Genomic DNA, 26,030 nt, shown 5'->3' with positions numbered 1-26,030 from the left:
TTCTTCCACAATTAAGTAAATAACATAAGTGGAGATCACAGGTGATTAATAAAAACTTTGTTAATTGCCAAAAAAAACATAAGTGAAGACGAAAGGAGTATTAATGGTAACAAACTTAGTGACCTCTAAAAAATAATATTGCTAAGATTGTATTCGTTTTGACTAATTATATATCTTATTAGTATTAATTTAAGAGTCAAACAATATTAGCTTTCTCAAATATTTTCATGTTGAAAAATTAATGACTTATATTTAATTTATGTAACTTAAAGATATAAATATTTATTTATTTTTTCAAAGATAGAGGCGGTCGATGTTCATTTAGATAAGAACATACAAAAAAGGTCAGATCGTGGAAATCCCGTCATTCAATTTGGAACAGACAGATCATTCAGTTGCCAAATCAATATCTCTTACAAGTTGTAAATGCTCATAAATTAAAAAAAATGCGATACCTCAAATCAGATTCTATGATATTTAATTATTAGTTAACTAAAATGAATATTTTTATTTTTGTTTATAAAATTATATTACCGTTGAATATAGAGTAATAATACAAGGCTAACATAACCATGAGTAATTAGTGGTGATACAATTGATGACACTTTCAAGTTTATCTTTTGTTTTTGCACCCAAAAAAAAATGTTTATCTTTTACTCATTTAGGGGTCGTTTGATTTGATGTTTTAGTTATACAGGGATCGAATACAAGAATTGTTGTACCATGGATAAACAATACGAGATTCTTTTTTTAGGAATTACCTATTATAAGAGCATTTTTGTCTTTAAATATTCTTATTCACATATTGTTAGTATATGTATTACTTAATCCACCTTTTATTTCACATAAAATGATATACTATAATTTTTTTTATATAATTTATAATCATATTAGTTATATAATATTTAATTTATGATATTAAAACTACCATAACGTATTCAAACTTTAATATTAAAAATCAAATATATATAATACTTCCTGCCCAATTTATGTAGCACAATTCGAATTTCGAGAGTTAAACAATTTAATTTTGACTGTGAATTCGTGCATAAAATCTTCAAGTTTTTTTAAATAAAATTTATATATGGAAACTTTGTAAAAGGTACCTGTTTGAATCTCAGAATCTGAAAAGTACCACATAAATTAGGCCGGATGGAGTATTAACCAATACCAATTTAATATCAAAATGAACTTAGCTTATATCTCAAACCAAACGACCCCTTACTATTATTTGGAAATAAATTAGTTAGCCTGTTAAAAAACCAATCGCTAAATAAATTATTTAGTGATATATATGTGGAGGAAGTCCATTACTCTACAGGCAAATGATTTGAGAGAAGAGTTTTGAGAAACAAGAATTACCTTAGCTACTTTTGCTTCATTTCAACCCTATTGTTTCAGAGCTTCACACGCTAATAATACAACACACGTTTTGTATATGTGAATGCACCTCTTCCCCCTTTACTTCGAAAGTTCCAATGACCCTACAGTAGAATGCCCCTCCATTTTATAAATCAAGTTATACATATTTATTGTAACCGTAAATATTTCTTTAAAGGTAAAGAGGAAGTTTCATGTTAGCTTATCTCTCGTTTGAAGCGTGCTAAAAATGAAATTATATCACATAAATTGAGACAGATGGGTTAATAAATTATGCAATTTCAAGACCATTTCCAAACAAAGTACTAGCACAGAAACAGAGGAACTTTTTTTTTTTCTTCACCAACTTCACAGATTACAAGAGCCCACTTAATCCCTCAGTCTCAAATCATTTATTGTGGTTACTAAAAATAATTATTTCATATTATTTATCGTTTTTAGAACTTCAAGGCAAAGTTAATTAATATTTCATATTTTATTCTTAGTAGATTTTTGTTATTAATAAAAATGACACACATAAATAAAGTAAACATTTAATAGAGAGAAATTATAAATTTAGACACAAATAAGAGTAAATTAGTCTAAACTTACTCCTAATTTATACTCCCTCCGTTTCATAATAAGGTGGTTTTTTAGGCTCATGCTTAGGAGTGGTTTTACTAATTTACCCTTAATCAAATTTTACTGCTTTCTAAAGTAAAAGATATTTAATGAATTTTGATTATTTAAATAAAATAATCTTGAAAGAATCTCCCAAAGTTTTTTTCAAATCCTCAAGCTTCACTTATTTTGAAAAATATTGAAAAACTTAAAAAATCACTTAAACAAGAAGTATTTCTTATGTGGGCATGTAGGAAAAAAAAAAGACAAATGATTTGAGACGAGGGAGTATCAAATCCACTTTATACATTAGCCCACATAATCAATTTAGTAGTTGACTAGAAATAAATGGAGGATCAAAGATTGAAGTGAGCAGTGAAGATTGTTAAGCAATTTCAAGAACTCTTCAAAACAAAAAGCCCGTTTGACTTAGCTTAAAAAATAGCTTACAAACTGATTTGACTAAATAGAACTTATAAGTAAAAAAAATAAAAATAAGTTGGGTCAATTAACTCTTTTTTTTTTTTAATTTATTCTAATTACTTTTTAAATTTATAAGCCACTTTGTCAAACACCTAAAAAAAAAAAAAAAAAAAAAAAAACAAAAAACTTGACTACTTATAAGCCAATCCAATCGGGCTCAAAGTGCTAGCACACAAACAGACAATTAGTTGGGAAGATAAACAAACATAGAGAAAAAAAGAAGATGTTATTCACAGTAACTTCACAATCCACTTTATTTATTAACCAAGACAATCAATTGAGTGGTTGTTTAAAAATAAATGGAGAATCAAATGTTGAAAAAGGAAGAGATGATTGAAGAGAGCACTGATGATTGTACTTCAAAAGATGAAGGTACAAATTGGCTTGCTTGGGATACTCTCATGCCCGTATGTTATTTCCCACACTTTTTTTTATGTCTTTTTAACCCATGTGTTAGTGCTTTATTCTGAGCTGAGGGTTTATCGGTAGCAGTGTCATACCTGGGGTAAGGCGTGTGTATACTCTACCCTCCCCTCCCCAGATCCCATCTGATGGGATTACACTGGGGACGTTGTTGTTGTTGTTGTGTAGGTGCTGCTGATGTGTCAGGACTTTTGGTTTTGCGGGTTTTGGACTGTTATTCTCTTTTTGTTTACTGGGTTTTAGATAGATTATTTGTATGTATTAAATGATTTTTTTAATATAAATATAGGGTTTAAGATAAAATTGCTGGGTTTTGTCGAACCTGTAACTACCATTGTGGTTTCGTCTTTTAGGGATTGTGGATTTGTGGGTGATCAATGATATGAAGGCCCAATTGGGATTTTAAGTCAGTGACTGTGGAGTATCACTACATCCATGTGGGCATAGTATAAATGAGAATTTTGAAAATATTTTTAGCTACATTTTTGGAACTGAGGCATAGTAGTAGTAGTTGTTGTTGTTATACATAGTTTAGATGGAAGATTCTGATTCATTTTCTGGAGGATTATAAGATTTAGAGTTAATTGGTACTAGAGGAAGAATAAACCCTTGAAACCCTCAGGGGTTGGCCTGGTGGTAATTGGCTTGAGCCTTGGGGTGCAAGGTCTCAAGTTCGAAACCCACTAGGTGCAAACAATTTCTGAGGGCCTGTGCAACCCCGGGATTAGTCGGGGCTCAAAGAGACCCGGACACCCGGTGCTCAATCAAAAAAAAAAAAAAAAGGAAGAATAAACCCTTGAATCTTTGATTACTTGTGATTTCCTAGCAGGTATTAATATCAATTGAGCTTCTACTTCTAGCTGTTCAATCTATTACTCCCTCAATTTCAATTGGACACGGAGTTCAAGAAAATAAAGAAAGACTTTTGAATCTTATGTTCTTAAATTAAATATATGTATACTGTACCAAAATGCCCTTTAATCTTGTGGCCTTGAACATACCATGTGGAATATTGAGAACAAAAGAGTTGTCAGAATTAGGTAGCAGAATGATCATGAGAAGCTGCCATGTTTTTGGAGCTCTCCCTGTCTACATCAAATGAGTCTAACTCAGAAATATAATCAACTTATTTTATTGACTTATCTTCTTCTTATTGCTAGTAGTTTACTTTATATTGCAACTGAAGGCCTAGATGGACCTTGTAAATTCCTATAGGTAAAGGAGAATATCAGATCATTTTCTACAATTGCTCAGAGAATTCGTTGTTTTTAAGGATAATAGTTAGTATTTGTTAAATTTATTGCCTACGGAACTGTTGGCAAACATTTTCATAGATGCACTTATCTGCAGGGAAGGTTGAGGAATGCAAGAAGTTCTTCCAAAAACATTGTCTAAATTTGTTTACCTCTTAGGAACATATCTCAAGCCAAATGTGAATATCATTCTTTCTTTTTCTTTTTCTGCATATTGCATTGTCGTTGAGGTTGGATATTGAGATTTCTCATCAAAATGTTGTATGTCCCTTCTCTTATTAGGAGATCTCGACAGATGTTCCTTTGCGTCACCGCTTGTATCAATTCTTTGGATTTAAGTTTCTGTTTTAACTGTCAGTTCATGAATATTTATCTGCACAATTTAATAGTCTAACTCGACATATAATCGATAAATTGAAACTCAGCATATATTTAGCAGGTAGAAATATGTTAAAAATCTACTAAGTGAAACTTATACACATTGTTACCAAAAGTACTCGGAAGACATCAAAACTGTAAGGGAGGTTTCACTTCAAAAAGCCCACCTAATGTTGATGCTTATATTGTCATAGGTTAAAACATACTAAAAATCCATATACAAACTTGCTACTGCATACTGAAAAGCTACCCCATCGCGGTGAATTCATTTTCCACTACCAGTGCACTCAATAACTTAATTTCTACGTCATGCTGCTGACCTGTTTTCTCAGCTCTGCTACCTTGAGTAAAATGGTCATAACTTTTTCTAGTAAAGTCTAAGTGACTAAATGTTTGAAACATTCAGAAGGTAACTAGACTTGCTGGACTAGAATTGCTTCAGAAACGATGACGAAGGTCCTTCTACATTAAAACTTGTGCAGCTGAGAAGTAGTCAAGTCGTGCATCCTTTAAAATCTTTTGATTTTCTCTTAGCTTCTTGTTTCCAGTGCACTTCTCCAACTATCCTCTCCTTAAAGCAACATTATAACACTACCACATGACCATTAAATGCTTATAAGATGCTTTGAGTAATAGCGCTGACATGTGAGACTTCAGAGTGACATAGTAGGCCATTGTATCATCTTAAAATTTGACTTACTGAATTAACTTTCTACAAACTTTAGCAGACATGTTTAAATCAACAAGCGTTATCGATCTTTATGTGCAGGTGGCTATTTTGGATGGTGTCACAATGGGAAGTGGGGCAGGTATTTCACTTCCAGGAATGTTTCGCATTGTAACTGATAGAACTGTACGTTCCTGCTTCCATGCTGCCGACTATAGCACCAGATTTCCTTATCTGATTAATTTGAAAGACACCTTATAAATGTCAATATTTTTGGAGGCACAACGAAAGAAAGTTCTTTTGCATGATTATTCTTTTCAGAGTTGTATTGTTTTAGATATAGAGTGCCTTAATGGACAGACCATCAACTATTAACTATTACACTGGGAGAAGTGCAGTTGAATAGGCCCCATAAACTATCACATATGAGGAAAATTGTAACCGTGCACTGAATAAGTTATGTTTGATGCGTGGGTGGTGATACCCAACTCTTTAATTTTGTTACAATGCTCCAGCAATAATTTAAGGTCAAATGCACTATTTTTTAACTAAGGATTTTACTCCATTAATATTTGAATTCTGTAAGATGTCAGCATTTCTGTTGGCCAAGAAAGCTTTTCTATGCCTTCTTTTTGTACTTGTATCCTTTGCTTGAGTTGTGAGCGCTTAGACCACAAATGCTTTTACGGTGCTTCCTTTTGTGGTTGTGTGTGTATGTGCAAGATTATTGAGTCTTGATTTTTGGTGGTCTTTGCTTGTGTTTTTATAGGAGGGGTTGACGGGCTGTTAAAATGGTGAGACGCTTTCACAGAAAGCAGATTTGTTGGAGTTTTGTAGAGGAATTTGCGAAATAAATAGATTTTTGGGAGATTGTAGAAAATTAGGAGAGGATGAAGGAGGACTTGTCTGGTCTTTTTAAGGGAGTGATGTTTCTGTATTTTTGCTGAAGGTGGTTGACATTGATGTTTGGAAGAAGATAAGAATCCCTAGTTTCGAGGATAAAGTAATGGGTAAAGAAAGAAAAAATCAGGGAACAAAATGAATAGGGAAATAGGAAATTGAAAAGAAAAGAAGGAAGAAGAATGTATCAAAAATTGTAATTCAAACCCATGCTAACGGTGTGCCTAAACTCACCTTTGTGTATTCATCTTTTTTGAGGGTGTTATTTTTCATTTCACATTTCTTTATTCTAAATAGAATGAAATAAATACTTATGTAAAAAAGATGCAAACTAACTACTCCCTTTGTCCCAACTTATGTGACACGCTTTTCTTTTTAGTCTGTCCGCAAAGAAAATGACATCTTTCCATATTTAGTAACAATTTAACTTTATATTTCCAATTTTTACCCTTATTGAAATGATTGATAGCCACATAAATTTCTATGGCTTATTTTAGACCACAAGTTTCGAAAGTTCCCCTTTTTCTCTTAATCTCTATGCCAGTCAAACACCTTCACATAAATTGGGATGGAGGGAGTTGATACAATAACGGATATGTGGAAACAAAAAAAATTAAGAAGAAAAGTAAAAGATAGATAGATTGACACAAAAATAGGCACAATTAGGCAACCAAAGTTCTTAATTAACTAAGACCTCCTAATTACACACTATTAAGTACCTAATCTCTTAAGATGACCTCAAGGTAACTAATGTCCCAAGCAACCAATCCTCTCAACAATGTGACAAGCACAATCAATGGCTTCAACAAGCCCTCAAACACTCGAACTCTCAAAAGAGTATCAAAATATCATTCATCAAAATAGTCTTAAGTCTAATGAAATGTTTAATCTACAAGTTATACTAAGGATAGAAGGAAGACAAGCTATGCTATTACAATTTTACCCTTACTGAAGTAAGGTCCTTATTTGGTTGGTCTTCCATTGAGATGAAAAGATGAAATGATGGCTTGCATTTAAGTAGTAGTCCCTTTTGCACGCATAGCCATCCCCTTCACTCATTTGGTCATTTTGATGCTCCCTTTTCTCCACTTCATCCTTCCATGCAATCATCCACACTTGGAATCCTCTGGAAGGTTCTCGAAATGCCCTTGAGGCAACTCGGATTGTATCAGGAGTACATCTATTTATTGTATGCATATCAATCTAGGAAATCATGTACTAAAATATATTTACATCTATATACATATCTAAAAGATAAAGAAAGCAACTTTCTTAATATAACTTCACCTATATATTAGACTAAAATCAAATATTCCTAAAACTTGGACAACGAAAAAAATAACTACTGTAAATTTTCTAAAAGTAGAAAACATATTCTTTTTCCAAAACAAAGTAATATCTTATACGGAAATTAAAAATTGACCTATTTAAATTTGAAAAACTTGTCCTAGGTAATATTTAAAAAATGATGGAGCAAGGAAGGGAAGGGTAAAAAATTAGGTGTCTACACTGAGCTTCAAATAAACTCTTTGCGACTAGACATGGAAATGATGGGTGAAAAGTATACTCTGAGTGGTGGTATTCTTATGACCTCATCTTTATAGACTTCTTTATTCATTTGTTCACTTCTGTATCCTTTTGATTTACGAGGTTCATATTTCCTATGCGCAACTTCTATCCTCTTTAATGGATGGCTGCACCTTTTTGTTGTGCTAGTCATGCAATTCTCAATTAAATTTAGCAGACATGATATTATGTTACATGTGACAAATTGCAATACTCACCTTAGGACATTGTCCAAAACTTTGAACCATGACATGATTTCTACCTCAAGGAAAGCATGTTGTATGATATGTTGGCTTTTACTTTTTTGATGTGATGTTCTTTCCCTTAAAATTGATCCCTAAACTTACAAATGGAAATGGCAAAACCATTGCAGGTTTATTCCAATCCCGAGGCTGAAATTGGTTTCCATCCCGATGCAGGGTCTCGCCTTCCTGGCTACTTAGGCAAGTTTAGAATAAATTATTACTGATAAATATATTCCCATATGGGGCTACGCTGGTTAGTACGTAGACTAGAATACTTTACCTGAAGTAACATCTCTATTAGGCGAAATGATTTGGAATGCCACGTTGTTCTATTATCATCTTATTGTTTTCCTACTTTGATATATCTATTCCTGCAACATATTTGTGCCGGGTGAAACTGGCGATGCGTCTCTTTGATGATGAGGTGCATTGACCATTTAAGTCACCCATATATCCGGATGACCTGGGGGTGGGGGGCTTTTGTTGGGTCCATCCCCTTGTTTTGAGGAAGAAAACACTTCCCTTGTTTTGAGGAAGAAAACATCTTCCCTGTCTTTGGCAAATTGTCAAGTGCTTGCTTGAGTCACTAATGACATCAATAGGTTCATCTCATACCTATAAATAGGGAAGCTTTCTCATTTGCTAGATACACCAAAAATTGAAGAAGACAACACATCCCAAAGAGAGAAATCTAAGAGAAATACTCTTAGTGAAAGGCCTAAGTAAGAAAAGGTCTTTGAGAGAATTTTTAGTAAAAATTCTTGAGTGTAATTGGGATTGGGGTTGTGAGGTTGAGTGTTGTAAACACTTGTAATATTTCTTCTTTAATAAGATCTGCAGCAGCAACGTGGACGTAGCTCTCACATTGAGGGTGAACCACTATAAATCTGTGTGTGCTATTTATTCTTCGCTTACATCACGGCGTAAGTAGGTTCTGTCTAAGGAGGTTGGTATTTAAGCGGTCCAGCTGTGACCCTCCAATCTTTCCTGGGAACCTGCTTACAAAGGTCGGATTTGGGATTCAAATCCTAACAACTGGTATCAGAGCAACAGGTTGTGTTGTGATTTAGAAACGATGGGAGGCGAAGATGGTACGACACACGGCATCGGTAAATTCGATGGTACAGATTTTGCGTTCTGGAGAATGCAAATTGAAGATTATTTATATGGCAGAAAGCTTCATGAACCTCTGAGTCTGAAACCAGAGGAGATGAAGCAAGCAGATTGGAATCTCCTCGACAGACAAGTTCTAGGAGTCATTCGGCTGACGCTGTCAAAGAACGTTGCTCACAACGTGGCAAAAGAGAAGACCACCGCAGATATGATGAAGGTGTATTGTCTGACATGTATGAGAAACCTTCGGCAAATAATAAGGTATTTCTCATGAAGAAACTATTTCATCTAAAGATGATGGAAAATGCTCATGTTGCTGCACACGTAAATGAATTCAATACCATTGTAAATCAATTGTCATCGGTAAAAATTAATTTCGATGATGAAGTGCAAGCTCTAATTTTGTTGGCATCCCTACCAAATAGCTGGGAGCCAATGAGAGCAGCGGTTAGTAATTCTGTCGGCAGTGGCAAACTAAAGTTCAACGATGTTAGGGATCGTATCCTTGCTGAGGAGGTGCGCAGGACAGATTCTGGAGAGGCATCGACGAGTTCTGCTTTTAATGTTGAAAACAGAAGCAGAAATTATGACAGAAACTACAACCGAAATAGGGGCAGATCGAAGTCAAGGAATGGCAGGGGTCAATCCAGACCAGGACGAACACTTGAGTGTTGGAACTGTGGAAAACCAGGCCACCTCAAGAAGAACTGCAGGGCGCCAAAGAAGGAGGACAACAAGAGGGCTGGAATCAACGCCGCTACGGAAGACATTGGCGATGCGTTGTTGCTATCGCTTGACAGCCCGATAGACTCTTGGGTGCTTGACTCAGGAGCGTCCTTTCATACCACCCCACATCATGATATAATGACAAACTACGTGGCTGGGAATCTCGGCAAAGTTTATTTAGCCGATGGAGAGCCGCTAGACGTTGTTGGCACGGGAGACATTAATTTGAAGATGTCAAATGGATCCTCGTGGAAGATTACAAAAGTTAGACATGTTCCAAAGCTGATGCGAAACCTGATCTCAGTAGGTCAGCTTGATGATGAAGGATATGATCTCAACTTTGGTAATGGGTCTTGGAAGGTGGCGAAAGGTGCTATGGTAGTTGGCCGAGGAAAGAAGATTGACACTCTCTACATGACGACTAGCTGTCGTGATACTGTTGCTGTGGTTGACAACACAAAGAAGACAGATTTGTGGCATTGTCGGCTGGGGCATATCAGCCAGAAGGGAATGAAGTTGCTGGTGACAAATGGCTTAATTCCGGAGCTGAAGACGGTGGACCTTCATACGTGTGAGAGCTGCATTCTCGGAAAACAAAAGAGAGTAAGCTTCTCAAATGCAGGCAGGAAGTTGAAGGTTGAGAAGCTGGAATTGGTGCACACAGACGTGTGGGGACCTACCACTGTCCCCTCTCTTGGAGGATCACACTACTACGTGACCTTCATTGATGATTCAACCAGGAAGGTATGGGTTTATTTTATGAAAAATAAATCCGATGTGTTCAGTGTATTCAAAAGATGGAAAGCCATGGTCGAGAATGAAACAAACCTCAAGTTGAAGTGTTTGAGGTCCGACAACGGCGGAGAATACACCGATGGTGATTTCAAACGATATTGTGCCGATAATGGGATCAAGATGATGAAGACTATTCCTGGAACGCCGCAACAAAATGGAATAGCTGAAAGAATGAACCGAACGTTGAACGAGCGTGCTCGGAGTATGAGAATACACTCTGGACTGCCCAAGACATTCTGGGCAGATGCAGTCAATACCGCGGCCTTCTTAATTAACCGAGGACCGTCAGTTCCCTTGGATTTCAGAATTCCAGAAGAAGTCTGGAGTGGTAAGAAAGTAAATCTTTCATTTCTGAAAGTGTTCGGCTGCTTATCATATGTTCATAATGATGATACGGCTAGAAGCAAGCTTGATCCAAAATCAAAGAAGTGTTACTTTATTGGCTATGGTGACACCGAGCTTGGGTACCGATTTTGGGATGAACAAAATAGGAAGATCATCCGAAGCAGGAATGTTGTCTTCAACGAAGAGGTACTATACAAAGACAAGCTGCAAAAGAATTCAGAATGTCAGGACAAGGAATCGGAAATAGTCGATTTGAGGGACTTCCCGACACCTGAGCCGCAGCCAGGTACAGCCGAGGCAGAGGAACAAACAATCCGAGAAGGTGTTGATGAAAGTGCTGATTCTGAAACAAATGAACAGACGCCAATCACAGAGTTGCGTAGATCATCTAGGATCAGGAAGCCGCTTCACAGATACTCTCCATCCCTCAACTACATTCTACTCACTGATAGAAGGGAGCCGGAATGTTATGAAGAAGCAATGCAAGTCGATGAATCGACCAAGTGGGAGCAGGCAATGAAAGATGAGATGGATTCACTATCGGCAAATCATACATGGGAGTTAGCCGAGTTGCCAAAGGATAAGAAGGCATTGCAAAACAAATGGGTTTATCGGATAAAGGAAGAACCCAATGGAAGCAAGCGTTATAAAGCAAGGCTGGTTGCAAAGGGATTTCAACAGAAAGAAGGCATCAGACTCTCACAAGAAGAATATGTGAGGAAAGTTATCAAAAGGTTCAACATGCATGATGCCAAGCCAGTCAGCACTCCCTTGGCTGGACACTTTCGGTTGTCAAAGGATCAGTCGCCGACAACCGAGGATGAGAAGAAGCAGATGGACAGGATACCTTATGCATCTGCAATCGGTAGTCTTATGTATGCAATGATATGTACAAGGCCAGACATTGCACATGTAGTGGGAGTTGTCAGCCGATTTATGAGCAATCCGGGAAAGCAACACTGGGAGGCTGTGAAGTGGATATTCAGATATCTGAAAGGCAGCTCGAGTTCAGCTCTGTATTTCCGAAAATCAGAAATAGGATTGCAAGGGTATGTTGATGCTGACAACGGTGGCGATGTTGATAGCAGAAAGAGCACATCCGGGTATGTTTACACCTTTGGAGGTACTGCAATCTCTTGGGTTTCCAAGTTGCAAAAGATAGTAGCTCTCTCTAGTTGTGAGGCTGAGTACGTTGCTGTGACGGAGGCCACAAAGGAAATGATGTGGCTACAATCTTTTCTGCGGGAATTGGATCAGGACCACGAGGGAAGTGTGTTATATTGTGATAGCCAAAGTGCCATTCATTTGGCAAAGAACCCGGTCTACCATGCTCGAACGAAGCACATACAACTCCGGTACCATTTCATTAGATCAGCTTTGGAAGATGGAGCGTTAGTGCTTGAGAAGATCGCAGGGAGTCAGAATCCAACAGACATGCTGACAAAGGCAGTGACGATAGACAAACTGAAGCTATGTTCAGCTTCAGTTGGTCTGCACGAAGTATGAAACTAGGAAAGAGCTGCTGCATCGATCAAAGTGTGAAGACAAATTAAAATTAGCCTTCAAGTGGGAGATTTGTTGGGTCCATCCCCTTGTTTTGAGGAAGAAAACACTTCCCTTGTTTTGAGGAAGAAAACATCTTCCTTGTCTTTGGCAAATTGTCAAGTGCTTGCTTGAGTCACTAATGACATTAATAGGTTCATCTCATACCTATAAATAGGGAAGCTTTCTTATTTGCTAGATACACCAAAAATTGAAGAAGACAACACATCCCAAAGAGAGAAAAATCTAAGAGAAATACTCTTAGTGAAAGGCCTAAGTAAGAAAAGGTCTTTGAGAGAATTTTTTAGTAAAAATTCTTGAGTGTAATTGGGATTGGGGTTGTGAGGTTGAGTGTTGTAAACACTTGTAATATTTCTTCTTTAATAAGATCTGCAGCAGCAACGTGGACGTAGCTCTCACATTGAGGGTGAACCACTATAAATCTGTGTGTGCTATTTATTCTTCGCTTACATCACGGCGTAAGTAGGTTCTGTCTAAGGAGGTTGGTATTTAAGCGGTCCAGCTGTGACCCTCCAATCTTTCCTGGGAACCTGCTTACAAAGGTCGGATTTGGGATTCAAATCCTAACAGCTTTAATCTTCATATTCTTGACTGGCCCCTTTATTCTGAGCTGATAGTTTATCGAAAATAGTCTCTCTACCTGGGGAAAGTCTGTTACCCTCCCCAGACCTCATCTGGTGGGATAATACTGAGTATGTTGTTGTTGTTTAGGTGCTGCTGAAATGTTAGAATTTTTGGTTTATGGGTGCTGGAGTGTAATTCTCTTTGTTTATTGGGTTATGGATGATTATTTGTACGTATTAAATGATTTTTTTAATATAAATATAGGGTTTAATATAGAATTATTGGGTTTTGTCGAACCTGTAACTACCATTGCAGTTTTGTCTTTTAGGGATTGTGGATTTGTGGGTGATCAATGATATGAAGGCCCAATTGGGATTTTAAGTCAGTGAGTGTGGAGTACCACTACATCCACGTGGGCATAGTATAAATGAGAATTTTGATAATATTTTTAGCTACATTTTTGGAACTGTAGTAGTAGTAGTTGTTGTTATACATAGTTTAGATCGAAGATTCTGATTCATTTTCTGGAGGATTATGAGATTTAGTGTTAATGGGTACCAGAGGAAGAATAAACCCTTGAATCTTTGATTACTTGTGATTTCCTAGCAGGTATTAATATCAATTGAGCTTCTACTTCTGGCTCTTCAATCTATTGTCCCCTAAACTGAGCACGGAGTTTAAGAAAATAAAGAAATATTTTTGAATCTTGTGGTCTTAAACTAAAGATATGTATAATGTACCAAAATGCCCTTTAATCTTGTGGCCTTGAACATATCACGTGGAATATTGAAATAAAAGAGTTGTCGAATTAGGTAAGAGACAATTCTTTTTGAAAAAGACTAAAAAGGAATTTAAGACATACAAATTGAAACAAAGGGAATCAAATGGTTTGTTATGTTTGAATTGGCCTAGCTCACTTAATTATGCATAAGCATGAATACTTGCTTATACCTCTGCAAAGTTCTCATTAAAAGGACTAAGGTTTTCAACTTTGATGTTCAATATTTTATTTCTGTTGTGGCAAGTACTAACATTTTTGTGTATACGTCTTTGCAATAATGCAGCAGTTTGTAGCATTAAAAGTACAAAAGAGCGCTCAGCACTAGGCAGCATTGGACGAAATTACAATTTTAAAGCAGATTGCGGAAGGTGACCCGGACAGAGAAAAAAGTGTAGTGACGTTACTGGATCATTTTAAGCACTCAGGTCCAAACGGTCAACATGTGTGTATGGTTTTCGAGTATTTAGGTGACAATCTCTTGTCACTTATTAAGTATACTGATTATCGAGGGCTGCCTATTCACATGGTTAAAGAACTTTGTTTCCATGTTCTAGTGGGTTTGGATTATTTGCATAGACAGCTTTCCATCATATACACTGATGTGAAACCTGAAAACATGCTACTCTGTTCCACGATCGATCCGTCTAAAGATCCCAGAAAATCAGGAGCACCTCTTATTCTTCCTAGTGATACAGACATGGCTTCACTCGAGTTCGGGACTGTGAAGAGCCGTGTAAAGTTCTACGGGAATTTAACTAATAACCAAAAGAAGAAGATCAGAAAAAATCCCAAAGAAGAAGCTCAGGTTTTTGCGAATGTTAATAGTTTGTCTAGCACTGATACTGCAACAGCCAGTGGGAAAGAACACGTGGCTCCTACGAGAGGGAGCGGTTCTAGAAGGAGGAAGGTGTTGGAGTCTGTTGACCTAAAGTGCAAATTGGTTGATTTTGGGAATGCATGTTGGACATACAAACAGTTCACGGATAATATTCAGATGAAGCAGTATCGGTGCCTTAAAGTCATCGTTGGGTCTGAATATTCAACCTCATTAGATCTTTGGTCCTTTGCTTGTATTTGCTTTGAGCTTGCGACTGGTGATGTGTTGTTCGATCCTCACAGTGGTGGCAACTTTGACAGAGATGAGGTATGATATTGTAAATGCAACTCCTCCACAGTTATATTATGTGTTTTTCCTTTTTATGCCTGTTTATATGTTTCAAAAGGACTATGTATTGTCCTGATACTTGGTCATTTTATGTTTAAATTACAGCAAGCACATTGATATGGAGTTAAATTGCATGGGAGGGCTGGAGCTCAATTTCGTTTAACCCTTTTTGAAGTTTCTTATGGAGAAAAAAACTTTTTTTGATAAGGAAGGATGTACTAGCAGTCTAGTCTAGAGATACTTGTTTGCATGTAGTTCATCTGATTATTTTAAAAGATATGGCAGATTAACTATCTTATGGCTAAAAATGGGTTAAAAGCTGTCCAGCTACTTTAGCTTACAGGCACTGCCCATACAGATTTGCTTAATCCTTGTGGAAGATAATTTGCTATGGACTTACATATTCACTTTTATGTGTCCTTTTGAGTTGGGTAAGGTATATAGCAGTTCTGTGAGCTTTACTGAGTTTCTCACTTATATTAATTTTTTCACGTGATTCTTTCACAAATGCAGCATAACTCAATATGATCTATGGCAGTTTGAGCTTTACGCATTTGACTAACATTGCATTAGGTGTTTGCACAAGCCAGTAATTATTTGTATGAACAAGGTGGTCTAATATGCACTTGATGCCTCATCTAGTTTTTGTTATGTTTGTGATGTCCTGTTGACTTTTGCTCTTCTATTACCAAACATATGATCACTTTTATGCATCTAGTCTGGTCAACTCAGCAGTTCAAGTAATAAAAGATGATTTGAAAAAATTAATATGCTTTAAGAAAATCTGATGGTGGTTCTATTATTATTGGAACAAGATAAATCTTTGTTCTGATAGCTGCATTTGTGGAGGTAAGGGTGAGGGAAGATATGTTGGGTTCAACAGTTAGCTTAGAGTCTTCTGTTTGTCTGTGCTTTATAATACTTCTTGGAGCCTTGTCAAAAGTGATTTAAATATCTAGAGTTCTAGCGATCATCTGGTGATCTTATTGCATCCCTTATCGTCTTTCTGGAATTCAGTATATAGAACAACCCGTTCCTTTTTCTCTTCACAAATCCACATCAAGCTCAAATTACTTAGACAATTTAATCTTTTGGATATTCAATTTTTGGGTAACAAATTGATAAAATAAGAGCAAAATATAGAGAAATTATGTCTTTGCTATTCGTTTGAATGATTACATATAATATCTCATTTACGTAAAGGTACGTACTATCATGAGCAATATGTCAAAGTTCTGCTTTTACTTTTTTCTGCACTGCTTTGAGTAGCTCTTCTCTTTTGACTTGTCTTATCTATTTTTATTTAAAATGTGGATAATCATCACTTTTGTTCCGTCTCTCTTTCATTGTCTTTAAGTGGATGTTTATTTGAAATGTAGCAAATGAATACAGAGAAGCTTGATAATATTGGATTCATATTTTTGTCAATGTTTAGAAAATTCAATATATATTGAGGGCTATAGGTGTCTTCTTCACTCATATGGGAAAAGGGATAGAAGAGAGAAGTTAAGTGCACGTGTTTTGTTTTTCATAATTGGTGATATTAAAAAATACTTAAAGTTGTCAAAGAGGAAACACGAGTTCAACAAATAGACTGTGTTATCTCTTAACTTGCTGCCTGAATTTATCATTTTAAAGGGGTAACCGTGTTATCTCTTAACTCGCTCAATAAATAGAGTATGTTATCTCCAAAAAAAAAAAAAAAAAAAGAAAAAAAAAGAAAAAAAAAAGAAAAAAAAAAAGAGCATGTTATCTCTTAATAGACTGTTTCTTCAAATTGCAATACTTGGGATCAGAACAAGAACTTGACCAGCTGCTGAGATGATCTTTATTTGGTCCAACTCATAACTTATTTCCTTTTTATGATGAATTTCTATTTTCTTAATCCTGGATATAAGCTCGCTATGGTTCTTTTCAGTTGCTGTCGTTTGCCAAGAATTGTTATTGTGGTTTACTACTTAAATTAACATATACTTACTGAAAACTTTCTTGGGTTGGCAGCATCACTTAGCACTAATGATGCAGCTTCTAGGGACAATGCCCCGGAAAGTACGAGGTAGTACCTTTAACCACTTCAAACTTCTTACACTTGTATGCATCAACCATCCAGTGATGCCATGCGATGCCTCACCAAATTAAAGCGCCTGGTAATTGTGGGCTGCCCAGAGTTAGAAAGTTGCAGCAATCGGAGTGGCCCAAACTCCCAGTGGTCCAACATTTCCCATATTCCAAAAATTGAAGTAGGTGGGAGGAGAATTCAGAACTTAGGTACTTAAGTCTCTGTTTCCCTTTCACTTTGTGAGTCTGATGTTGTAATCGTTATTTTCCACGGGTTACTCTTTTCCATTCTCCATCTCCGGTTTGTTGTTTTCTAAACTTTTCATTTCCCATACAAGTACATATTACTACTCCCTCCGGTCCAAAATAATTGAGGTTTTAGACTTGGTCACATGGATTAAGTAATTCACTTACTCCTAAAAAGTAAGAGATGTATTGACTAAAATACCCTTATTTAATTGTAGGAGCTTTGAAAATATAACAAGCACTGAATTTGCTCATTTAATTAAGAATTTGTCAAGGGTAAATTTGGAAGAAGAATAAAATACCTTCTTGATAGACTAAAACCTCAATTATTTTGGACCAACTTTTAGAGGCTAAATTCTCAATTATTTTGGACCGGAGGGAGTATAGTTTTAGGAGATCCAGAAAGGAGGCTTTATATTAATTTAATCCTTTTTCTTGCAAATATTTTGACATATGAAAATGCAAAATAGACTAAAACCTCAATTATTTTGGACCAACTTTTAGAGGCTAAATTCTCAATTATTTTGGACCGGAGGGAGTATAGTTTTAGGAGATCCAGAAAGGAGGCTTTATATTAATTTAATCCTTTTTCTTGCAAATATTTTGACATATGAAAATGCAAAATTATCAGTTAATTGCATCTGTGCTATGCTTTCAGCATTTTGCTTGTCCACTTGAAACGAATTGTTGTTTTCCTAATTCTTCATCAAATAAAAAATTTCTATATTCCTTGCAAGATATGGTTTAATCGTGAGATTTATGTCTTTTTCATGATAGAACATTGCTGTGGTATATCAAGTCAAAATCCACGGGCTGCACTTTAGGTAAATTTTCATTAAGACTTGGTAGAGTAATGCTATAACAAGTTTGTCAAGTTTTTTTGGCGCTCCTTTTTTCTCACGACACAATTTTACTGTTTAACAGGGTTGGTTGGTTATGTTCCACAGAAAGAACCACCACATTTGTTTTGTTGAAGAACAGACTCTTTCATGAGCATTTGGTAAAGACTACATAATCTCTCGACATTTTACTTTTCATAATGGTTGTATACCAACAAATAACTAAGTAATGATTATCGAGTATACAAAGTTGCTCATTTGCCCAAAGTGAAACTATTTTTCTATATTCTTTTCCGTTGTCTTTTTTGATAAAATATTAACTTTTTCCAGATTTAATGAAAATAAAAAACAATTAACTCATTTTAAGTATTTTTGCTGAATAATAAATGAGTAGTTCAACCAACAAGTACCATCTCCTTCTCTTATGATACTTCAACTGCTTGTTGCAAATTTATGTACTGTTCTAGAATTTCCTTTTGGATTTTTCACTTGAAACGTATTTTTCTTCTTGGTTTTCTTCCTTCCTTTTTGATCTCATTCTCTTCGACTGGTGACTACAATGACTTGAATGCATTGCTGAAGGTCGCTTTAAAGTTTGGGTACTGAACAACCTTTTGTTGAAACAAATAGCAAACTCTACATACAAGAAACATAAAAAAATAAAAGCATATAGGGTATTTAACTTATTTTAATGTTAAGATGATTCTAGACTGGTAGCACTGTATAAGTTATAATTGAGTTTCGGCGCTTGGACCAAAGAAATTATTTGTCTATTCAAGTTACCACGTGTGGGACTTCCTATAATATGATCATCCATGTTTTCTTAGAATGTTTGAGTTTCCCCTATTCTGCTCTTCTTATTACATCACTCAACTATTGCTGTTAAAATTTCAGTTTTGAAAGTAACCAGTTTAAATTAATTGCAAGGAGATTTAGAATGTGGTAAGCTGGTAGGAAGAGCCTTTGTCGGTTTCTGTTAGTTGTGCTTCACTCCATATAATTCCTTTTCTTTTCTCCAGAGCTTCAGTCCATATAATTTGCTGTTTTATCTTGATGACAGCAGTGTTTATTGCATCCTCAAGATTCTGTTTAAATTCCACCTAGTTTCCCCATTTCCTTTGTTGTATGGCATCTGACTCCTCCCCTCTCCCTACCTGTACAAAAGAAGAATAAACTCAGCATCTAAAATATCTGCTCAGGTACTTTGGTGAAGATAATAAAGGGTATCCACGGACGGTGCCATTGAATTTTGTTGATGAGCTATTCATGATATAAAGCTAGGAGTGCTGTGATTCAAAGAGAAAAAGTATGTCCACTACTAGTTTCACCTTGCTTTCATGCCAGCCAATACTTAAATTTGTGCGGAAGTATGTGGTATGCCCAAGAACAATTTCGTCAGTTTTACTTTTCAGCTCCTTTTTCTTAGGAGAATGCTGTACTGTTTAACAGGGAGGCGTCTCTGGCAGTCTTCCTTGGGATAGGAATGTGAAGTATTTGATTGGCATGACATTGGCTGGTCGTGATTGGAAAAATGTAGAGAGGGGAAAACTGACCCTTTGGCATGTGAATGGAACATTTCTGTGGTGCAAAGGTGCCTATATTTGACAGCAGAGGCCTTTCTTAAAGAAGCTATCAACTGTGCAATGATTCAACTGATAAGTGTGAGTTTAAAATGTTTGCTGGAGACAAACTCTAGTTATAAACAAAATGTAATCAAGCCTTCCATTTGCATTATTTAAGTCCACTGGATGGGTGTAGCCCGTGCAAGCACGGGCCCAACACATAAATGAACTTTTTTCTTCTAAAATAGCAGTGCAAAAGTCAAGCGAAATGAAAGGATCTTCTTGTTAAGTATGTGAACATCTATAAGATGTTCTCTAATGAAAGCTGAGGCAAGAACGAAAGAGATTTCTACTGTGATGCAGCCATGTCAACATGCTCATTGTTGATCAGGTAATCCACTAATATAGTATACCGATAGCTACCTACTGCTTCATCTTTACAAGATGATAGAAGAGGAGAAAGGCTTGCTTGGACTTCATAACTCGTGTCCAGCAAAACCAAAATAACAATGTAGTACAGTAAACAAAAGGATTTGTATACATGATGACATAATTTAATTACTATATTATAGAAAAGCTTTAAGGAAATGCAGTTTCGACATACGTGCTTCCCTGTTAATAAATTATATCTATGGGCATAATGGACTTTTCGAGTTTTCTTAGACGTGTCTTCCAATTCTTTACCCATACCATTACGTGTAAATTGGATATCACACTTTCCCCTTCTCTCTTTTGTTCTTTCAAAGAATGTTTCTTGGATTTTTACAGGCTCTCTGTCTCTCTTTATGAGCTTGTTCTCAAATGTGTTTATGTTCTTGCTGCAGGTGCAGGTACTTTCCTCTTTCAGTTCATTTTGCCCATATATTTTCTCTTTTTGTCTCATCTTTTTCCCTTTCTGGGCTTCTTTTGGGTTTTCTTTACGTACAGAATTTTGCAATTTAATTGCTGTTAAGCAGATAGTAGCAAAGAAACAGATGATGTAATTTCATTTTCTTTAGACATCTTTTTGGAGAGTATTTTCTTCAAATCAGGTCAGATTGGAGTTGTTCGCTTTGTCTTCGTCAGTTCTCTTCCCTGCGCCTTTTCTGATTTTCCCAAGATTTTCTCTTCAGTTTTTCCTATTCGTGTTCTTTTGGGTTCTGTTCCTACTTTCTTTCTACGTCCCTTTTTTCTTTCAGGGTTTTCTTCATGTAATGGAGAAACTTTGTAAAATTAGAACAAACAGGTGTTAAAACTCGCAATAAATCGAGCAACACTGTAACTTGCGTAAGCATAGCTGCATTCTTGAAGCAAATGGACTTTGGTGTTCCAATAAAGTCAAAACATTTCAGATTAGCGGCATCAATTGTAGTAATTTTGTAATTCATCTCGCTGTTGGTGCTAAATCGGAGGGTCTGACTCATTCCCAGCGTAGCTTCGTCATTTTCCCTATGTTTGAGCAATTTTTTATTAATCTCTATCCTTTAGAGTAGGCGTAGAAACTTCATAAATCGTAAATTCCAATTCTGAACATATTAATGTTGGCCGCAGTTTTAATGATCTGCCAAGGATCTTCATTGGCTCCATCGTTTTTCCGGCAAGCACCGGCAAAGTCGAGTTGGCAGGACGCTCTCCATCCCTCTTGCATAAAAGTATACTCGGTAAAAGTATAGTGAATTCATAAGTTGCTCTTCTGGTAAAAGTATAGCGAATTCATATGTTGCTCTTCCGGTAAAAGTATAGCGAATTCATATGTTGCTATTTGGTTGGTTAGTCCTTTGGTGAAAGAGAACTCTTAAAAAGAAGAAGAAAATAAAAGACAAGTAGCACCTGGAAGGGAAAAAAAAAGGGTAAAAACTGATACTGTAGACTCCTATTTTGTAGTATATTACTGATAGTTTCCATTAATTTTTTGCTAACGGGTTGTGGTGCTTAAATTTATTTGCTTAAGAGGAGAAAAAAAGGGAAGTTAATTGTTTGGTACACTGAAGTGTGAGAACTAGAGACTATAACTATAACTATTCCCTGAGATGTTCAATAACTCTAATTCTAAAGTGACACAGCTAGTAAAATCTTAAGAATTCAATACCAAAGAGTAAATGACCTGGAAAGGCTCCTCTTCATGTGGAAAGCTGGTATGTCCAAAGAGTTTTGTTCTCTAATATTGAATCAAAGGCGGTCAATGCAATTTTTAAGGCTCGAAGGTCAGTCATTTTCTTGAGACCTTGGGGGGGATAGTGTGATACTTAAATCTGTATTCATATTAAAGTGCACTGTTAGAAATGGAAGTAAAATATGATTTTGCGTGAGTGTATGGTGCAATGTTAGTAGTTAATACTATGAAGGATGATTTCCCTTGCTTTTTCTCATTATCTAATGGCAAGATTAGAATTTCTCATTTTTCTTTGGTATTTTGGCATTGACTATAATCGCAGGAGGCATGATGTATACAATTACAATAACTCAAAAGTGCCTCGAATTTAAGAAGTGAAGTTATTATCTTCTCTTTTAACCAATTGCTTGTGGCATCTCTACCGTAACGACTGATGTCGAAATTGTATCTTTGTAATTTTTTTGCTATAACGTTCTTTGGTTTTAAAGAACCACTCAGTTGTTAACTTAGTTTAACACGGGCTTTTTATCACTTGGTTCTTTCCTTTACTGTTACATGGCATTCTAACAATCATTGATGAAGCAGTTGCAAATTTTCATTACAGGATTTGTTGGTATGTTGGTCAACTTGATTGAAAATGCAGTACTGATAAATGATAACCACCCAACCCTCCGTTGTTATTATAACAGTTATTTTGCTAGATGCCTCTGGATTTTACCTAATATGGCAACCAATATGAGGTAAGCTTCTGCTATACCGCCTACTGTACCTTTTATAAAGTGTTCAAGTTCTCTTGTTTGTGTAGCAGCGAGACCATTCACTTTGGAAAGTTTTCAGTCCGACCATGTCATGTGATCACATTTTATTTTTACAACTTCTGTGTAGGAAAGACGAGGCAATTTCTTGCCAACCTCTTTGGCAAGTGAAACGAATCTGAAATATTCCTGTCAATCTAAACATTTTGGTGCTCTTGCGGTTTATAGCATCACTGCATAATCGAGGTGCCCAATATCTCTGTTTCACTATATCATAGTTGCCTCATGTTGGTGGAGTACTCTTTATTGACCTTCTGAAAGCTCAATTTACTCCTAAATTACTTTCTTACACTTGCTTCTTCTAACTGCATCCTGGAAATTGACATGCCTGTGTCACAGTACTTAAGTGCGTGTCTTTCATCCTGCACTTGAAACGCCACATAGTCCACCACTTTGCTATTTTTCTTTTCGTCCAACTTTTTCTAGCAGGATTTTGTTTCTCTCTCTCTCTCTCTCTCCTTTTAGATCTAATATTTTGACATCGTGCTCAATTTCTTGGATTTTCCGCAACTTTTACAAGGTAATTGTTTTCGTTCCTTTTTTTTTTTCCCCTCCTATTTATCAGTTTACCGGTTTCGCTATTCTGATTCTTTTATAGATATGGCTTGCTACCTTCAGTTTATTTATAGTTTTTCTATATGGTATGCATTGTGCCTTGTCCTTCGATTTTTTTATGATTTTGTGGTAGTTACATTATTATTCCTTTTTTTTTTTTTTAAGACTGATTTGTCATGCTTTATTTAGTATTTTGCCGTGGCTTCTTTATTTCTTTTCCTGGACTGCTTTGGTTTGCTTTCTTTCAGCTGAGGGCATACTGGAAAGTCTCTCTACCTCCCATGGCAGCGGTAAGGTCTGCGTACACTCTACCCTTCCATACCGGAAAGTCTCTCTACCTCACATGGCAGCGGTAAGGTCTGCGTACACTCTACCCTCCCTAGAACCCACTTTGTGGGATTACACTTTGGTATGTTGGTGTAGTTTTCGTATTCCCTCCATAGCTCATAATGTCAGGAGAAGGAAAATTAATTCTTATCCTGCATTTAGTTTGATTTGCATAAAGCAAATTTCATGACATTCAAAAATTAGATCTTAAAGTTTTCTACTGAAGCACCACAAAATACAAAATGATGGTGAAGATGTCTGCATCTCAGTCACATCTTATATTTCGTGGATTTTTGGTGGTTTCTTGGGGGGTAAAGTCCAAGTATACAAATTATTGCAAAAAGAATTCACAAGTCTAAGATGAGTCATGATTTCTGCCTGAAGAAAAAGAAACGGGAAAATCTAGCAACTATAATGAAATTGTGCAATTTATTTCATCCTGATAAAAAGCTTTCCAGTTTACGGTTCAAAGAACATTCTTCATGTGGAGAACAAAAGGTATTCTGTGAGGGTTCAATCCGTTTACGAGGTTTGCCTGTTGTAGCTTGCTAGGTGCCAATCTCCACTAGATATCGTTCTTTCCTCAGCGCTCCCATTTTAAGCTGATCTGAATAGCTTCCGCCATCGCTATCTTAGGGTCTGAATGATCCTCTCACATTAATTGAGCATTTGTGATTGAACAGACTTTGAGTTCTTAGTGCGGGCTGTGGAACAATTGATTAAAGATACACCATTGGGCAAGATGACTGATGTAATCATGCTGACAACCACTGGAGTGAAGTTTGTCTCAGCAATAACAATTGCTCGCTGCTTCACAGCCGTGCAGTTACTTTTTGCCAAATGCTGCTAAGAAGGCTACAAAGAAGGCAAACTGCGGGACAAAAAATGCACCACCATTTCAATCAAATATGCAAATAGTATCAACAACAACATAGTCTGTAAATAGTTTTCTCATATGTGATGTAAATAATGCAGCTATGGATGTAATACAATTTAACATTTGCCAACCATACAATATCCAAGAATGGTACTTTTTATCCCAGATGTGTGTAAATAGTATATCTACCAATAAGGTAACAAATATGCCCCCACGGGCCAACCTTGCCTAGTATTATGAACAAAGAGAACCAAAAGTGATTTGTGTACATGAAAACTAAACTAATTCTTTGTGAATCAAATGGTGATAGGTTACAATTTGTACAAAATTATGCCTTCTCAAGAAACACAGTCCAAATGAAGTGCTTGCATTACTGGGTAGATGTTTAATATTCCAACAACTTATACTCGTCGTTCTATTACCTGTGTAAATTAGCGAGAAGAACCTTTTTGTGTCGATGTTAGATTCTGAATTATGTTTGTCAACTGCACCCAACATTGAACCTAACGTGAAAACGATTGCAATTAGCATACAAAACTTTTCATGTAACTCTAAAGTTTTGCATACATGTGAGAGAGGTCAATTATCTTTACAGTGAGTCCTGATGTAGAGATGGTTAATTACTAGAGTAGAATAATTATTTTCCGAAATATGAAATATCAACAATATATACATGTGACTTAGCTACTTCAAAAATAGGAATCAGTGTGTGTTTGACATTAATACCATAAGTATGTTCAATCACAAACAAAATATTTTGCAGTCATGTATAGTATGTACCTGACCCGTGTAGTACCGGTTAGATTAGAAGAAACAAAGATGTTAGAAGGCAAAAATAAATCTCAATATAAAACTTTTAGGTAATTAGCGACCTAATAGCATCAGTTACATTGGATGCTGCAACTCAATCCCCTCCGTCGAATTTGAGCTCCAACATTCTAATCAATATTGACTATTTTCAAGAACATTTGGGTAAGATAGGAAAGATTTAATTAATTTATTTTGATTTTGTAAATGAACAAGTAAGTTGGGACATATGTTTTTAATAATGTGATCAAATAATATGGGACGGAGAGAGTAATCATTAGAATCATCAGCCGGAACACACAAAAAATGAGCAGCTAAGAAGACGATCCAAACCTTAAAAAGAAAAAGAAAAAAAAAAGAGATAATGAACCACAAACATGGAGGCTCACTGCTGCTTTCTTCCTTAGGTGATATCATTCTTTTTTCTTTCTGCATTAAATCTCCATACCCATGAACACCATTAGCAGCCACCAAAAAACACCATTTTTGCAACCTATTCTCACCCTATCACCAATCATAAAGGTCTTGCGATTGAGGTTCTGTTCGAGGTCGTTATTCGAAAATCGGTCGTTGGTGGTCAATGTCAAGGCTTGTAGAGGAATTTTGAAGTCTTTGTTCTCATTGTACACGGCAGGGTTTTATAATCTCATCAAAATCAGTATGTAACGTTTTCATCTTCATGCTTCGTACTATGGAGAAACCTTCTAGGACCGCAACAAATTAAAAAGTTAACCACCAATTGACATCTGATTAACGAAGAAAAGTTGTTACAACAAATTATTTGGCAGAGAAAGTTCTCAATATACCATACCCAAAAAAAGAAGGGGAAAAATGGGAACCGATTCTATAACAAAAAGGTACTAAACTTCATACAACAAAATATCAAGGTAACAGAGAAACTATGA

General features: G+C 36.0%; 1 long non-coding RNA gene and 1 pseudogene across 1 annotated transcript; both read left to right on the top strand.

Moving 5' to 3' along the window:
- The first annotated feature begins 2,611 nt into the window (after nt 1-2,611).
- On the top strand, nt 2,612-8,093 carry LOC132606937 (uncharacterized). Its single transcript, XR_009570105.1, has 4 exons — nt 2,612-2,870; nt 4,237-4,318; nt 5,287-5,326; nt 8,024-8,093. It is a non-coding gene; the product is annotated as an uncharacterized LOC132606937 (long non-coding RNA).
- Nucleotides 8,094-14,059: 5,966 nt separating this feature from the next.
- LOC132608229 (uncharacterized) lies at nt 14,060-24,456 on the top strand (annotated as a pseudogene).
- Nucleotides 24,457-26,030: the final 1,574 nt, after the last annotated feature.

This window comes from Lycium barbarum, chromosome 8, assembly GCF_019175385.1.
Source record: "Lycium barbarum isolate Lr01 chromosome 8, ASM1917538v2, whole genome shotgun sequence".
NCBI lineage: Eukaryota > Viridiplantae > Streptophyta > Magnoliopsida > Solanales > Solanaceae > Lycium > Lycium barbarum.
This window is presented reverse-complemented; position numbering and strand designations above follow the sequence as displayed.